Source organism: Leopardus geoffroyi, chromosome B2, assembly GCF_018350155.1.
Source record: "Leopardus geoffroyi isolate Oge1 chromosome B2, O.geoffroyi_Oge1_pat1.0, whole genome shotgun sequence".
Classification (NCBI taxonomy): domain Eukaryota; kingdom Metazoa; phylum Chordata; class Mammalia; order Carnivora; family Felidae; genus Leopardus; species Leopardus geoffroyi.
The window spans coordinates 139,652,350-139,669,491 of NC_059332.1; the positions used below are offsets into that span (position 1 = coordinate 139,652,350).

Below are 17,142 nucleotides of genomic sequence, written 5' to 3' on the forward strand. Positions count from 1 at the left end.
AACGGGAACATGGGCTTTCATTTTTGTTCTCTTTGTCCTACTAGACCTGAAAATAACAAGCAATTGATCACTGTATTGTTAGTTCCCAATTAAAAGACTTTTTTTTAATGTGTATTTTATTTTTGAGGGACACACACACACACACACACACACACACACTGAGCGTGAGTGGGGTGGGGCCAAGAGAGGAGACAGAATCTGAAGCAGGCTCCAGGCTCCAAGGTTTCAGCACAGAGCCTGAAGCAGGGATGGAACTCACAAACCGTGAGATCGTGACCTGAGTTGAAGTTGGACACTTAACCGACTGGGCCACTTGGGCGCCCCTGTGATATACGTGATTATTATATATAATCATTATATTATGTACAATCATCTATGTTCTGGACAAAAGAACTAGAAACCAGCTTATGGCTCTGTGTGAAACAGCAAACCAACAAACAAGATCAGTAGCAAGGTGGGGTGCCTGGTTGGCTCAGACGGTTGAGCATCCAACTTCGGCTCAGGTCATGATCTTGGGGTTTGTGGGTTCGAGTCCCCCATGCAGCTCTTGTGCTGATAGCTCAGAGCCTGGAGCTGCTTTGGATTCTTTGTCTCCGTCTCTCTCTGCCCCTCCCCTGCTCACGCTCTGTCTCTGTCTCTCAAAAGGTGAATAAACATTAAAAAAATACTTAAAAAACATACAGATTAGGAGCAAGGTTAGAAGTGAAAATGCAAGGGCTCTGTTGGCAGATAATTCACTGTTTCTCTATCTGTACAGTGAAGATAATGTTTACTAATCAAAGCCAATCTGTACTTCTGTTGTGAAGAACAATTACTTCTTTTCTTTTTTTTTTTAATTTTTTTAACGTTTATTTATTTTTGAGACAGAGAGAGACACAGCATGAATGGGGGAGGGGCAGAGAGAGAGGGAGACACAGAATCGGAAGCAGGCTCCAGGCTCCGAGCCGTCAGCCCAGAGTCCGACGTGGGGCTCGAACTCGCGGACTGCGAGATCGTGACCCGAGCTGAAGTCGGACGCTTAACCGTCTGAGCCACCCAGGCGCCCCAAGAACAATTACTTCTTAAACGTTCAGCCTTATTATTAATGTTGACCCTTGAAAATGTTAGCAAAATCCGAGACCTTGGTTTACAATTAAAGATGTGTGAAAAACAACATACTCAGGAAGCATCGAATACAATTGTGTTGACTTGTGGCCACTAATACTTTTAATTTTTTACTTGATAATAATTTATTAGCATGGATGATGATTAAAAAATGGTCAATCCTTGCAGAATACCATATAGTTCATGAAGCACTTTTACATGAACTGTTGAATGTTTTTTAAGTTTTTAGTGTTTCTTTTTGAGAGAGAGAGACAGACAGACAGACAGAGCATGAGTGGGGGAGGTGCAGAGAAAGAGAGGGAGGCACAGAACCCAAAGCAGGCTCCGGGGCTCTGAGCTGTCAGCACAGAGCCTGACGTGGGGCTCAAACTCATGAGCCATGAGATCATGACTTGAGCCGAAGTTGAATGCTTAACTGACTGAGCCACCCAGGTGGCCCCCTCTTTTAAAAAAAAATTTTTTTTTAATGTTTACTTATTTTTGAGAGAGACAGAGACAGTGTGAGTGGGGGAGGGGCAGAGAGGGAGAGGGAGAACTATCTTTTTCTTAATGGAATAAAAACTCATACCCTAGGGGCACCTGGGTGGCTCAGTTGGTTAACTGTCCGACTCTTGCTACCCGCTCAGGTCATGATCTCATGGTCTTGAGATCGAGCTCCGCATGGGGTTCTGCACTGAACGTAGAGCCTGCTTGGGACTCTCTCCCTCTCTCTCAGCCCCTCTCCCGCTCTTACTCTCTCTTAAGATAAATAACTAAACATTAAAAACATTCATACTCTATTTCTCCTGCTCTCAACATATGCTAGCATTCTTTCCTTAGCCATCACCTATAGCAAAGGGGAGCTTATGGAAGAGTCTGTGTTTTGTAAGGTGCTGTCACACATGGTGGGTGGAGAAAGACAAAACAAAAACATTTAAGTTGTTAGTTGTCTGTATATTGGGGGGGGGCTGTTTATTTTGTATAGGACCGAGTTCTTGTCATTATTATCATGTCTGTACAAGGAAAAAATGTAGGTTAAATAGCAGACATGATAATTAAGCTCGACATCATCTCATATCATCGCTTGTTAAAAAGATAAATACGCAATAACCAAGTCACCAGAATAACGTAATGAGTTTGCCCCCCTGAGCTACGTCTTGCTGCGTGATCACCTACCCACCCCCCACACCCCCCCCCAGAGAGGCTTGCAACATGAAAGACTCACCTTTTTCTGCAGGAAGATCCTTATTTTCTTGCCCTGAATCCTCACGCATGAAGTGGAGAAGATATCTCCACGTGGCCCTGTAGCGTATTGCCACGAGTCCTCAAATTATAAATGTGGTATTTAGACTATGTCTGAAGGAAGCTTTATTAAAAGGAGAAAAACTTTAATAACTGTCATATCCTGATACCAGAGGTAACCTGCCATCCCAAAGGGGGCACTGACCTTGAGAGTAAGGTCACCTACAAGGACCCCCTCCTCTGGATTCCGATCTCCTGAGCTCACAGATTCTAGAGGCTCTTCTGTCCTCTCTGGACAGTGGGATGGTGGGAATTCATTCCAGATCTCGCTGGCGCTTGTGGACCTTCCAGAAGCTCCCACACGTCTCGCAATCAGGGCTTGATGTGGGTCCGTGTTCTTGAGGTTTAATTCCCTCTTCCCAAGCCTGGCTTCATCATCATGCAAACACAGAACTAGTAACATTGTGCCTTCTCTCCGCTTCAGAGGTGCCCACCCTCTTCCCCACATTGTGGGAGAAGGGACCCCTGCTTAGTTTTCCTCTCTGGTCCCTGAAACTTCATACCAGTCCTTGCCAAGCTTGTCCTAGTGCTGAGCATTAAGTTGGGGCATCCCACCCTTATAAGACTTCTGCTTGGAGAGAAACCAAGATTGTCCCCAGCTCCTTCTGGGGACAGGTGCTAATCCGCAGCAGACAACTCGCTGACTCTCCTCTGCCCTCACCATTTCCTGTGAACTTGTCACTTTGTTCGATAACTCGAGAGCTTTCACGCTTTTTTTCACCACGACCCACGAAAGAAAATATATTAGACATCGCAAACCAGTACACAAAGACATGTGTATGATTGATACAGGTCTGCAGACATCTATCCATGTGAGTTTCCTCACCTTCACTTCATGCATGCTGATATTTTCCGTTCTGTTCTATTTATTTGTTTATTCATTTATTTTTAATGCTCATCAAGATTCGTTAAATTAATTTTCATGGTTGTCTAAGGAGTCATGAGCTGGGGTTTGAACAACACTGTGTTAATTAATGCATCTGACTCCCTCTCCCCCATTTCTGAGACACTGGGACCTCATTGGGCACAGGAAAGAAAAAGTGTCTATTTCTTCTTGTAAACTTTGTATACTTTGGTGCCCTTCACTAGCACATGCTCAGGTAAATACTTGTTGAGGGAAGAACTCAGCCTGAGTGTTTCTGCCCATGCTTATCTACCTTGCAGGGCATTTGTAAGAACTGAGTGAGATCATGTATTTAGGGCGAGAACACAGGGCTTTGCACCAACAGATGCTCAATGAACATACGTTTCTTTGTGGTTTTCTAGACTAGCTCTCCCTCCAATTCACCATCTGATTGCACTGCAGTTTTTGGTTTTTGTTTTATTTTGTTCTTTAAGTGTAATGAGGGTTTGAACTCCATTAGCCTAAGGTCTCAGTCAGCCCAAGGGCTTTATAATTTTCTGAGTTGCCATAGAGTCAGGGCCAAATTGCTCTTCCAGAACAGTCTAAAAGTACGGGAAGGTCTTGGGGGAGAGTCCTTTTGGTCGTACCCTGGCCTGGGACTCATTTCTCCATGAAAAGTAGAGACATGAGCTCATTAGAACTTCTAGAATGAAAATGACTTCCACGTTTTAAAAGAGTATATAGTAAGTTTAAACTTAACATGAACTATAGAGTGTTTTGTGAATTGAAAGTCTCCATGAGGGCTCAACATTTCAGAGCCACAACACCTAAATTAAGTCTGATGTCACAGAAAGGTGGTGACTTTTGATTCCACCAGAAACTGGTGGTGGGGCTCGGGAGATACCATTTGTTCATCCACAGAAAGGAGAATCTCACACATCCTCAAAATTCTGTGACCTCAACCATGAACTTGGGAGTCCTTCATGTTACATTTGCTGGAATGTATTAACCATCGAGGAGATAACATTCCGATGAAAACACACATCTCGGTGGCAAAGTCTGAATCAAATACGATGCCTGAAACCTCTTCTGTCTGTTAACAGTTTTCTTGCTGCTCTCATGTAGCAGCACTAACTGGTGTCTTACTGAGCTGAGAGCCAAAGAGGCAGGTTGTTATCTGTATAAATTAAGCCTCCGACACCAAGCTCTTGCATGAATCAGCACCGTCGTTTGTTTCGAATTGTACTTGTCCATGAAATGTGAGCTTTTTGTTTAATGCGGTGTGAACTGATCATTCGCATCTGGGTAATTTAACCAACCCACTTGCTGCTTTCTTCTAGGTCAGAATGGCTCAGAGGATAACGGAGTTTCAAAGTCTAGCGGAATACGAAGTCTTTCGCCTTCAGCTGTCTGGATTCAATTTACGAAGGCCAGTAAGTGAATTCCATCTCCTACCGGCTGGTACCTGTGCTTCTTTACAAGTTCTTAACGAGCAGGCGGTCCTGAAGTTAGAGGGGTGATTGGGACCGCCTGACCTGCGTCGGACCCCTGTAACTGCCTTGGCGTTAAATTCACGAATTTTTCAGACATCTAGGAAAAATAAAATGCTCGGTGTGGAGAGGTTATCAGGGCGGTTCTCTGCCACCAGCTCCATAATACGGAAGCTTTGCATGTGCTCTTTCTAGGCATTGCTCTCTACGGAGGTTCTGATGGAGAAGAAAATCAGATAATAAGTGGTTCACCTTGAAAGCTAAGCTCCCCCCTCCCCCGCCCCCCCACCCAATGTCAAAAGGGACTCCCTTACCTTTGTTGTTTTCAAAGGAACACGCCTTCAGCTTCCATACAATTCGGGGGCTGTGCCGTGGATGCTCGTGGAGAGGGAACAAGAAGCTCATGTCAGGCAGCGGTCTTCTCTTAGCTCGTCTTGCCCATGGTGTTGACCTCTGTGTCCTACTCTTCCTTCCCGGTAAGATAAGGTGCTTGTCCAGCCGCGTCCCTCCCCTGAGAATGCCCCTGCATGGCTCCCATCTCCTGCAGGACTAAACCCAGCCTTTGAGCCTGGCTTTCAAGGGCTCCGTGACCCAATCCCCTTCCCAGCCTCGTCTCTAACACCCCGTCCTCACCCTTGGCTCTTGTTCTTTATCTGGTGTGATCTCTAGCCCCTTCTTCCCCTGCCTGCCTTGCAAGACTCCCTCATGGGTCAGCCCCTCGGGGCAGCCTTTCTGGGACCCACTGTACCCGGCTGCTGCACACACCTCCGCCCTGTACTCACCCCGTCACATCCAGATTACGCTTTTCCTTTTCTCTTCCTCCTGCTAGACGGGCGCCCTTCAAGGGCTCCCTCACTGTCGAGGCAGCATGGTGCAGCAATGAAGGGCACGGTGCCCGGAGCCTCACTCCCCAGGGTCTAAACCCGGTTTTGTCATCTACTGACTGTGTTAGACTCCATCTCCTGCCCTGCTTCTCTTCTCTATCAAATGGGGGCCATAAAAACTCCTACACTGCAGGCTTTGTGGGTGTGTTAGATGCAACAGCGCGTATGAAGTACTCGAGACCGTGGCAGGACCTGGTGAGAGCTATGGAAGCGTTGTCCGTTGTTAGTGTCCACCACGCTCAAGACTAAGTTCCGCGAGACAGCGCATTTTCCCCTTGAAGACGAGCACCATGCAAATTGCAGCAATGATTTGTAGGCAATGCACATTTTCTGGGAATTTTAGAACATTTGGCTGACGGAAGCTGAATGAAAATAGGGGCGCCTGGGTGGCTCAGTCGGTTGAGCGTCTGACTCTTGATTTTGGCTCAGGTCATGATCCCAGGGTCATGGGATCGAGCCCCGCATTGGGCTCCTCACTGAGCATGGAGCCTGCTTGAGATTCTCTCTCCCTATTTCTTTCTCTCTCTCTCCCGGCTCGTGCCCTCCCTCTCTCTAAAAGAAAAATTTAAAAATAATAATTTTAAAAAGAAATATATTTTATGAAATCTTAGGGGTTTCTTCACTTATTCCTCATTACATAGCTGAATCAGCCTGGGAAGCCATCACCGCTGCTTTGATTCCAGATGCTTCTAAGTGTATGAGCCTCTTAGAAGTCTCTTAAGCCTATTTTAGGTTCCTTTAAAGCCTGTCATCGTTTGGGCTGCTGTAACAAAAATGCCAAAAACTCAAAGGCTTGTAAACAACACACTTTTATTTCTCACAGTTCTAGAGGCTAAGTCCAAGCTCATGGCACCACGGATCCCATGTCTGGTGAGAGCACACTTCCTCACACTGTTGCCTTCTCAGTGTTCCCTACACAGTTGCCTCCTAGCTCTCCAGGGCCTCCCTTGTAAGGGCACTAACCCTAGTCCTGGGGGCTCCACCCTTATGACCCAACTGCCTCACAGTGGCCTTCCTTCCTAGTGCCTCCAGGGTAGGATTTCTTTCTTTCTTTCTTTCTTTTTTAAAATGTTTTTATTTATTTTTGAGAGAGAGAGAGAGTGCTCACAAGTGGGGGAGAGGCAGAGAGAGAGGGAGACACAGAATCCGAAGCAGGCTCCAGGCTCCGAGCTGTCAGCACAGATGCCAATGTGGGGCTCGACCTCAAGAACCACAAGATCATGATCTGAGCTGAAGTTAGACACTTAACCAACTGAGCCACCCAGATGCCCCTTGAGGGTGGGATTTCAACATATGAATTGGTGGTGGTGGGGACACAAATGTCCAGATAAAAGCACCCCCAGGGGCGCCTGGGTGGCTCAGTCGGTTAAGCGTCCGACTTCAGCTCAGGTCACGATCTCACGGTCCGTGAGTTCGAGCCCCGCGTCGGGCTCTGGGCTGACAGCTCGGAGCCTGGAGCCTGCTTCCGATTCTGTGTCTCCCTCGCTCTCTGCCCCTCCCCCGTTCATGCTCTGTCTCTTTCTGTCTCAAAAATAAATAAACGTTAAAAAAAAAAATTAAAAAAAAAAAAAAGCACCTCCCACCCCTGCACCTTCACAGTATCCGTGACATGTGAAGACATCTGCTCCCACTACTCTGCTGGTGTTGAACCCGCCACGAATGACCTCCTTTAAAAAAAAAAAAAAATGCCATGTCTCTCCTCATGCCTCATTCTCCTTTTCCTTTCTTCCAAGGCTGTTGCTGTCGATGTCCCACTACCCCACCCCTCACCCCTGCTTCTTCGGGAAGCTCTTCCTCCGCTCACCCGAACGGCCTTGCCTGCTTTCCTTGGCTCCTGGGCAGGACCCTCTCCCTTGCCTGGACCCTCTCTACTGCCCCCAGCAGCTGGGTTGGGGGCCTGCCCAGTCACTCTCTCCTGTTCTTCTAGTGATATATTTCTCCTCAGAGAAGTCACTACAAGGGGGATTTCCAGATTTGAATCTCTAGCCCTGACTCCTCTTTTGAGTTAAAATTGCTCTCTGGCCATTTCAGCGGGGGGGGGGGGGGGGGGGGGGGTCTCTTCACTTTCAGTGTGACCAACCAACTTGGTTTCCCCCACACCTGCACCCAGGGTCTGTCAGGAGAGACCTCTTACAGCCCTCTGGTCTTGTAACTACAGCCATCATTGACAAGTTCGTGTCCTTCAGCCCCTTGAAAGTGTCACCAAGCGGTGCTCCTCTCTCACAACAGTTTAGATTTGCATCTATTCTCCGTGTTTGTCACCTCTGGCAACAGCTTCTGCTCAAGACTCCCGCTCTGGTGCCCCACTGCAGGACTGACGTACAATTTTCCTATCTGCTCAGAAACCTTAAGTGGCTCCTTCTGACTAATCAAGAGCCAAGTCCAGATCCTTCTGCCTGGATTCCAAAGCGCCATGTAACCCAATCCCAACCTACCACATCGAACGTATTTCTAGAACCTTCTCCAGACGTTTGTGGAGTACCTGCTTTCTTCCAGGCCCTCTCCTAGGTTCCTAGTGGGATCAAAGGATGAAGGAGGTAGGCCCCCTCCTCCAAGACCTTCACAGTGAGGTGGGAGGTTGGAGGTACAGAGTGTTGCCAGGCACAAAAATTCTAATTATAACATAGGCGCATTGTCCAAAGGAGAGTAACTGCCAGGAGGACCCAGAGAAAAGAGTTATCAGTATAGATGCATCCTATGCTATAACTTAGATAGTCACTTTTTCAACTTGAAACATATTGATGTTTCTTTTTTATTTTTATTTATTTATCTATTTATTTATTTATTTGAGAGAGGCGGGGAAAGAGAGAGAGAGAGAGTGCATGTGTGCACACACACAAGCCAAGGTGAGGGGCAGAAATAGAGGAAGAGAATCTTAAGCAGGCTGCACATCCAGCGTGGAGCCCGATGCGGGGCTCCATCCCACGACCGTGAGGTCATGAACTGAACCAAAATCAAGAGTCAGCCAATCAACCGGCTGAGACATCCAGGCACCCGTAAACATATCAGTTTCATGAGCCATTTTGTTAGCAACAGATCCAAACGATTCTTGGGAAACCAGACTATTCAACATTTTTTAATAGAAAAGTGTGGGTACTTTACCCCGAAATAGGTTGATTTTTGAGGTAGATTGGAAGGGTGTGCTTTCTTGTCACTATTCGGGGGGTGGGGGAGGGCTACACTTTGCCTGAATTTCTATTTTTGAAAGAGCTCTTTTAAAACGTATCGCTATTGGTAAATCCTCTATTGAATTTTTATATGAATGTCAACATCAAATACTGGGCTAAAACGAAAATGGTCTTCTCAGAGATTAGCTCTTTTGTCAAATGCATAAAAAAGGATGGATTTCAGGGAAGGTGAGACTGATAGTCAATTCTGCACTCTTTTTGTGAAATGCTCTAATTTTAAGAGCACCCCTCAGCTGCTTCCTGTGTGACCCTCACAGATAACTCTGGGGTGAAAACTCTGACCTGAAGCTTCACATCAAGAGAATTCATTTCTGTGGAATTTCCCAGCCTACACTCATGGTCTGGCATTCATGAGACTCTGTTGTGTTTGGATGAGAAGAAGAATTCTCTGTGACCTTGAAACTTTTGTTTTGGATGGCTCCTCCTTCTATTACTTCCTCATTGCATTAATGGCTGCCCATGGATCCAAGATAAACCATCTTCCCATGCCTGAGAGACCGTAGTTTAAACATTCGATGTCCTGTTGCTGCGTTATTAGGCTCAGCCTCCTAAGTTGCACTGTAAAATTCTAGAAGGTAAACAGTTGGGCATTTATTTTCATGTGTGTCAAATTACAGGGCACACACACGTTTTGCTACCTCTTTGAACCCGGAATGAGATTTCAAGAGTGTGCACCTCGGGGAGGATCCCTGTCTTTGCATCCCGCCCCAGCCCCACCTCTACTTTTCCCCTCACCTGAACATCTGAGCCAGTGGAGAATAAACAGACAAGTGCCACCCCACCCTGTCCTATGGGCAGCCCTACCTTACAAACACACACACGTTCCCGCACACATACAAGCACACATATACATACCTGCCTGCAACCCTCTGCGCCCAAACATGCACGTACATCCTGAAGGCTTTATAAAAGGCTCTCTTCAAACATGCACCGGATGTGTGCACAGAGAGTCCAAGGATGGGAAGAGACCGTCTAGAGGTAATCTCTGAATGTTTCTCTCTTTCGTCTTTGCACTGTACCCTTTCACCCTTCCTCTTAGCCAAAACAGATTTCCATGAGACCTTATTCCTCATGGCTCCTGGCTTCCCTTCTGTCACTGTCTTCTCTCCCTGGCAGAGCTCCAGCCTGAGGTATCCCTCATGTAGATGCTACTGGGATCTGTTTTTCCAGAGGTTATTCCGAGCCTTCCACACTCTGCCCCTTCCTTTTAGAACCAAAGACATTGGCAAGTCCGTTAGACCATCTGGACAAGAGAGAGCTAAGCCCAGGACGGGGAGCCCCAGCCCTGAGCCCCATCATTAGTTTGTTCAAACCAGTAGAGCTCTGGTACCAGTAGTTCAGCAATGGCCGAAGCCAGGTACTGATACCGTGATATCAGAGCTCACGGATCTAAATAGGACCCTCATCCCCTAACACTCAGTGGCCAGTTGCACCACTCTCTGAGGAAACCCATGAGCCACACAACCCTATGGCATGTCAGCTTTCATTTGTCAAGTTTGGGCAAGTCACTGTGCCAAGAACCACTGGGTGGGTGTATACACATTTGCACCGAATAGTTTTCAGTCATTATTGCAGACAGTCTGGGGCCTCGGCGGTGGGATTTGATTTGAAAAGGATGTGCAAAAATACAGAAAGAGAAGAGTGAGTAAGCAGTGATGGCCATGAGAAGATGTTTAGAACAGCAGAAGCCTAAAACGAGCCTGGGCTTGCAAAGATGCAAAGGGTGGTTAAAAGGACTTTTAAACTATCTTTAGACAGACGAAAGTGGGAATGGGGATCAGGGAGGGGATTTAATGAGCAAAGGGGAGGCTGGGCTAAGGGATCCCTCTAGCCCTGGGAATCAGTGATTCTCCCAGACAGATGTCCGTGTTCCACATGAGGTCCACACATGTCCATGGATGTGAACTAGGAAGGTAACTCTAGAGGCGGAAAGATTGGCTACTGAAACGTTATTAGTGATTGTTGCTTTTCACCCAAAATGTTTAACGTGGCTTCCAAAATTACCGAATTGATTCCCAGGGTATAGTTTATTTTCTGCAAGATTCTGATTTGTTCAGGGTCCTCCCTCATGAGCTGATAATACTCTATACTTACACAGCGACTTTCATCTGTGGATCTTAAAGACTTTTATAAGCATCAATTAGTTCTCAAGTGCGACTTTGAAATTATTTGCACACCTGTGAAGTGTGGCTAGTAAACACTTTTCCACCCAGGCAAAGCCAGAATACTGAGATGGACGGTCTCCTGGGTGTCCGACTGCTTGTGGATGAGACCCTGGTACTGATGCCCAAATGAACTCCAACCTCTTCTCACCGTTCAGTCCCACCACTTACGTCAGATCTTTGTTTCGACATTAAACTATCAAATAACATGTGGAATTGGGGAGAAATTTCCAGACTTCTAATCAGTGTGTAGATTTGAGAACTGTGTATCCCTTCTGGCTTTACAGAATTGGAGCTGCTTTATAGCCTGTCACACGCATCAACTGAAACACAGAACCAGAGCTGTCTGGAAGGTTCTGGAAGCTTCTGGGACAGGATCAAACACTTTATTGTTGTGTCTCCACCCCATCCCCTGTCCTACTTCCCAAGCCTGTTAACCATTTAATCCTGTTTAACTAGTCATAGGGAATTCCTCTGGGGTCCAAGGTGAAGGGAAAAGCTTGCACATTAGAGGCTCCCCCCAACTCTTACCCCACGGTTCTGACTCTGGCACTGACACTTTCCTAGTTGAAATCCAAACACTACCTGCTGCCTTAATTTCCTCTGCATTTGTCCCTCCTTAAACCCCTACCATCCAGGGTCTACTCTCTCTCCTCCAATGAATTCACTTTCTAAAAGTCTTCAATGACTTCCGACAATTCCAAAAGGCACTTCTCAGGCCATTGCACCTGACCTCCCTGATGCTATTGCCAGAACTATCCGCCTCCTCGAAAGTCTTTCTTTCTTTGACCTCTGTGGCCCTGAAATTCCCATTTTCCTTTCGCCCCTCTGACGAGTTCTCTCCCTCCTTCTGACGGCATTTCACAAGGAATCCCACCAGCCTTTGTGGTCCTGGCGCATCTCTGACCCTCCTCGTGGGATCAAGTCTTGCCTTCCCGTCTCTGACAGGGATGGGGCAGCTCTCCCTGTCTCCCAGACTGAACAGCTGTGAGGTTATATCCATACTTCACTTCTTTTCATTTTTTACACCCAGGGGCTCACTGAGTTTTTGTTTTCCTTCTGAAGTAGCTCTTAACATTCATGGCCACCTCAACTCAGGCCCCAAACCTAGGGCGTTTCCCCCAAACTCTTTTGATCGTGCACATTAACAAAACATGGTCATATATCGACCGCAGATTTTAAAAGTGTTTTTTTTTTAATGATTGAGATATAATTCACACTTCTGGTTTTAGGTTGCTTATGTATTATACACTGTATTAGTCTTCTGATATTGCCACAGACTAGGGATGGCTTAATGAACAGAAATTTATTTTTGCACAGTTTTCGAGGCCAGAAGTCTAAGATCAAAGAGCCATGAGGGTTGATTTCTGGCAAGAGCTCTCTTCCTGGCTTATAGACTGCTACCTTCTCACTGTGTCCTCACAGGGACTCTTCTCCATGCATGCATAGGAGTTGGGGTGGAGGCTGGGGGTGCAGAGGGAGACAGGAGAGAAAGATCTGGTGCCTCTTCCTCTTTTTATTAGGATGCTAGTCCTATTTAAATACGGCCCAACCCTTATGAGCTTGTTTAGCCTTAGTTACCTCCGGAAGGCCCTATCTTCAAATATAGTTACGTTAGGGGTTAGAGCCTCAGCACGTGAATTTGGTAGGGACGCGTGTCTTGTTGATAACACACACATTTTCTATTAAACTATTTAAAATATGTAAAATATATGCTAAAAAATACGGGCACTTTAAAAGTAAATACAGGGGCGCCTGGGTGGCTCAGTCGGTTAAGCGTCCGACTTCAGCCAGGTCACGATCTCGCGGTCCGTGAGTTCGAGCCCCGCGTCGGGCTCTGGGCTGACGGCTCAGAGCCTGGAGCCTGTTTCCGATTCTGTGTCTCCCTCTCTCTCTGCCCCTCCCCCGTTCATGCTCTGTCTCTCTCTGTCCCAAAAATAAGTAATAAAACGTTGAAAAAAAATAAAATAAAAATAAAAGTAAATACACATAAAAATTCCAATATTTTCTTCCCACCATCTTTGTGGATCACATTAAGCATGCCTGGAAGTACACATTGGTCATTCGAAACCACGGACGGTGATGATCGCAATGTCCTAATGGCTCTGTCCGCTACCAAGCTTCTGCTCTGCCTTCTGATACAGCCTCTGCATTAACCTATATAAAACACGGGCTTCTTCTCCCTTCCTCTGAAAACTTTGGTGCTCTGGGTTGCCCAGAGGACAGGCCAACTGCCAGCTTGACCTTCACGGCACCACATGTCCCACCATGACTTTTGCTTCAAGCCATTATTCTTCCTGATGGCTCACTTGGGCCCCTTTCTCCTCCTCTGAGGGCCCTGGGCCTCTAGCTTGTTTCTGCACAACCTTGCCTGCTCCCTCCAAAATGTTCTCCCTCCCTCCCCAAAGCTCTGTGTCGTCTCTTGGTACATTTGCTGCTCAACAGTGTTCCTCATACTTTCATGGGTGCCATCTTATTTTTCAGCTGGATCATGAGCTCCCAGAGCTCATGGTCCCGGAGTTTCTTCTCCATCTCATGTCCTCTTCTCGGAACACAGACTCTGAACCTGTCCTCTGTCACTGCAGTGCTTCTTGGTCCTCCTTCCAGAATGGCAAATCCACAGGGCAGCCTGAGCCTTCTCAGTGGGTGTTCTTGGGCAGAGAGAATCTTGGAGGCCTTGGAGGCAAGGACACCATCTGACTTGCTGGTCACATGTGTACCGTGGACTGAACGTGTTTGGGGCAGGCAACTTAACACTACCACATTCCTCAATTTACTCCAGCTCAGCTTCTTGCAAATGGTATTTCCCAGAAGTTGGTAATGCATTCTCCTAAAGATTTAATAGAAGAAAAGTTGGCTGCTTGTTGAGAAGTATGCTTTTGGCTGCCAACTCGGAGTGCCTTAAATTAATGTTGACAAATGTGAGATGTATTAGCACAGCATCCGTCTCTTTAGTGCCTGATGGGGCTCAAGACGCGCACGTAAATCATTCAGATGACAATTTTCTGGGCTGAGCACTTGGCACTTACCTATCACAAATCAGTGCACCTGTTCACAGATGGCAGCATCGGGACACTGAGGATGATTTGAGATGATGGCCACTCAAGGAGGAAAATGACTTTGAAACATTGAAAAGCAAGCCTGGAGCTATCTCCAAATCTTCCTGAATTCCCCCTTTAAAACTCATCAGCACATGCTGACCTGGACTAAAATGAAGGTATCAGCTTACCTCCTGGACTTTCACTTCATGGCCCTCTGGCTGGCAACGTAGCCATCCAGTTTCCAATGCGTGCCCGGGGACCGTCAGTGCTGGGATGGATGGCCTCCGAGATCTGTTAGCTGAAACCCACCCTGCTTTGTGAGGTGAATGTGTACAGGCTGAAAATTAGTTTCTGGGTCTGTTTTAGGAGGTGATTGTCCAAAAAACTGAACTGGTTAATATTTAAACTACCTATCTTCTTTCCTTATTTGCCTGATGAACTTGGCAGAGTGGGTGAATGTCATAATCGTGTTCGGAGTCCAAAAATCATTTCGCAGTGTGTATTTCAGGTATAATAGGGTTCAATGTCCTGAGCCAAGAGTATCCTGCCAACCCCTTTGGGTATCATGCAGTGGCACTGGGGTGTCGCACATGACTTGCCCAGACCGTGCAGGCTCCCAGCAGGGGATATTTTGCAGATTAGAGTGTACGTGCCGCTCTCCTATAAGGATCAGTTACTGAATTTCCTCTGTGTTTCTTCATACGTTTTCATCGTAGCCACCTGGGTCTCTCACGTTGACAGCAGAGGGCTGATTTGGTGAGAGTGACAGGTTTGGGGAAGGGCCAGTGCTGTTCGCGACAGCTGTTCACAGAATATTTCTTTGAGACTTTTGATCCTTTTCTTTTCATGAGAAACCCACAGAGAAAGACAGGACCCACAGAAAGAAGGGGGCTGGGAGAGGGAAGGGATCAAAGGAAAAAGAAAAGAATGGAAAAAGAATGAAAGGAAGGAAGGGAGGGAGGGTGGGAGTGAGGGAGGAAGGAGGGAGGGAGGAAGACAGAGAGAAAGAAAGAAAGAAAAAGAAAAAGAAAGAAAGGACAAGAAAGAAAGAAAGAAAGAAAGAAAGAAAGAAAGAAAGAAAGAAAGAACAAGAAAAGAATGAACAAGAAAGAAAGAAAGAAGAGGAAGGAAGGAATAAAGGAAAGAAAGGGAGGAAGGGAGAAAGGAAGGAAAGACAAGAAAAGAAAGAGAAAGAAGGAAAAGGAGAGACGGTCTCGCAGTCAAGCCCACCCAGTTTTAAAACGCTGCTCCTCTGAGAAGAGTTTAGCTCAGGTCACACTTTCTCGTCCAGCCTCCACCTTCCACTGTGGCTGTTGGCACGGGCCACTGGGACCATTACAGACAGCACCGGGGGTGGGGGGTGGCTGGCTGTGCAGGCCTCCTTCTTTGTCCCGGGCTGGTGCTGAGGCCTGAGTGGGGAATACCCACGCTGGCTGCCAAGCGAAGCATTTTCATAGCCTGAGTCACCCAGACGGAGCTTTACTTTGTGAACACAAAACAGGCAAATCACGAACAGCACCCCAATCCTGGCAGGCGGGGGTGAGGATTATCGTGAAGTACCATTAGGTGTACTCAGGAGAATTCTTAACCCCGTTGTTCTGTGATTCTGTTTTGCGTGAGGGTGATGGCGAACTTCTAACAATGGGCGAATGTTCTCCCCTCCTCACTGTTTTCTCTAACTCCTGCTTTGAAGCACAAAACCGGCTTGAAGTCTGGCAAGTCTGTGTTCATCACTGGGATTTAATTAAAATACACTGAGCCTCGCAGAAGCTTGTGGCTTAGAGTAATGGAAAAGTTTAGGGAATCAGGAACACAGACTGATCCTGGGAAGAAAGGTTAAATTTCCCCTCAAGCACTGGATTTCTCGCCTTCCATCTCCTCCCAGATGTGCCATTTACTCCTTCTTAAAAACAGCAGTCAGTTTTCTAAAAGAGGATCAATTAATTTTATTTCAAGTGTGTGGTATTTGCATATACAGAAGTTTTATCCAAGTGTTCATGCTATTTCATATTCCTTTGTGTTGGATTAATTCATAAACATCTATATAGATCCTAAAGTTTATTTATTTATTTTGAGAGAGACAGAGCGCTAACAGGAGAGGGGCAGAGAGAGAGAGAGAGAGAGAATCCCAAGCCGGCTCCATGCTGCCAGGGCAGAGGCAGATGCGGGGCTCGAACTCTCGAAACCTTAAGATCATGACCCGAACCGAAACTAAGGGTCGGACCCTTAAGTGACTGACCCCCGCAGGGGTCCCTATAAACATATTTATCGAGCACCTACTATGTGTAGAGCAAATGTGGGGTGCGAGGGACGGCATGGTAAGAACTAGGCTGGCTTGGCTCCTTTCCTCACGGATCTTCTGAAGTCTTTGTGGTGCCTCTTGGTCTCTCCATCATGTTAAGTGAGCTTGACTTTCACAAAGTGTCAAATACTTAAGAAAAAATAAATGGTTTTGGGGGTTATCTGGGTGGCTCAGTCGGTCACGTGTCCGAGTCTTGATTTTGGCTCAGGTTATAATCTCACGTTTCGCGAGATCAAGCCCCGCATCAGGCTCTGAGCTACCACCGAGGAGCCTGTTGGGGATTCTCCCAGTTTTGAATGCCGCACTCGTCACCAGCATATAATTACATATAATTGAATATATCTCTCTAATGGTGATGATATAGCAGTATTCTTCAAAGCATGATACACACGTTACTCCCACACATCATACATCATTTCAATAGCTCCGTAAATCAGTTGGTGGAGATTCCTACCGTGTTGCTTTAGTTGTTGGCTGAGAGAAGGCACTTTGGGACAGTGGCCTGACACACAGTTTTGGATCTGAGTCAACTGCATGTGTTTGTAAAAATTCCCATTTTTTTAAGCCTCCCTGCAGGTCCAACAGAATGAGAATCTCGGGAGTTGGGATCAGACATATGCATTTTCAGCAAGGACTCCCCCAGTCATTTTTGTTCAAAGTAAAATTTAAGAGTATTATTTTTGAGCTTTTCTCATTAAAACCAGTGCAAAAGCAATCAGTCAATTGGTCAAACCAAACAAACCCAATCCAGTGTTTGGGGTGGGGAGCTGATATCAGACAGGTCTATGATAAGTTTCCATCCCCCGCCCAAAGCAATAAATCATGATATGATATTGCTTATGTTCA

The 17,142-nt window shown here is 46.5% G+C and overlaps 1 protein-coding gene and 1 long non-coding RNA gene across 3 annotated transcripts in view; one reads left to right on the forward strand and one right to left on the reverse strand.

Moving 5' to 3' along the window:
* The window catches only part of SCAF8 (SR-related CTD associated factor 8), a 219,156-nt gene that overhangs the window by 195,363 nt on the left and 6,651 nt on the right, over nt 1-17,142 (forward strand). The window contains exons 22-23 of one of the 2 annotated variants that reach the window (XR_006717669.1): nt 4,570-4,662; nt 9,049-9,284. The gene's annotated coding sequence lies outside the window, so the exon portion shown is untranslated. Of the gene's footprint in view, nt 1-4,569; nt 4,663-9,048; nt 9,285-17,142 lie in introns of those variants that run through there. The other variant, XR_006717667.1, reaches the window with a different exon arrangement.
* Nucleotides 2,439-5,670, reverse strand: LOC123609207. The gene is made up of 2 exons (XR_006717673.1): nt 5,034-5,670; nt 2,439-4,935 (listed from the first exon to the last, which is right to left on the reverse strand). It is a non-coding gene; the product is annotated as an uncharacterized LOC123609207 (long non-coding RNA).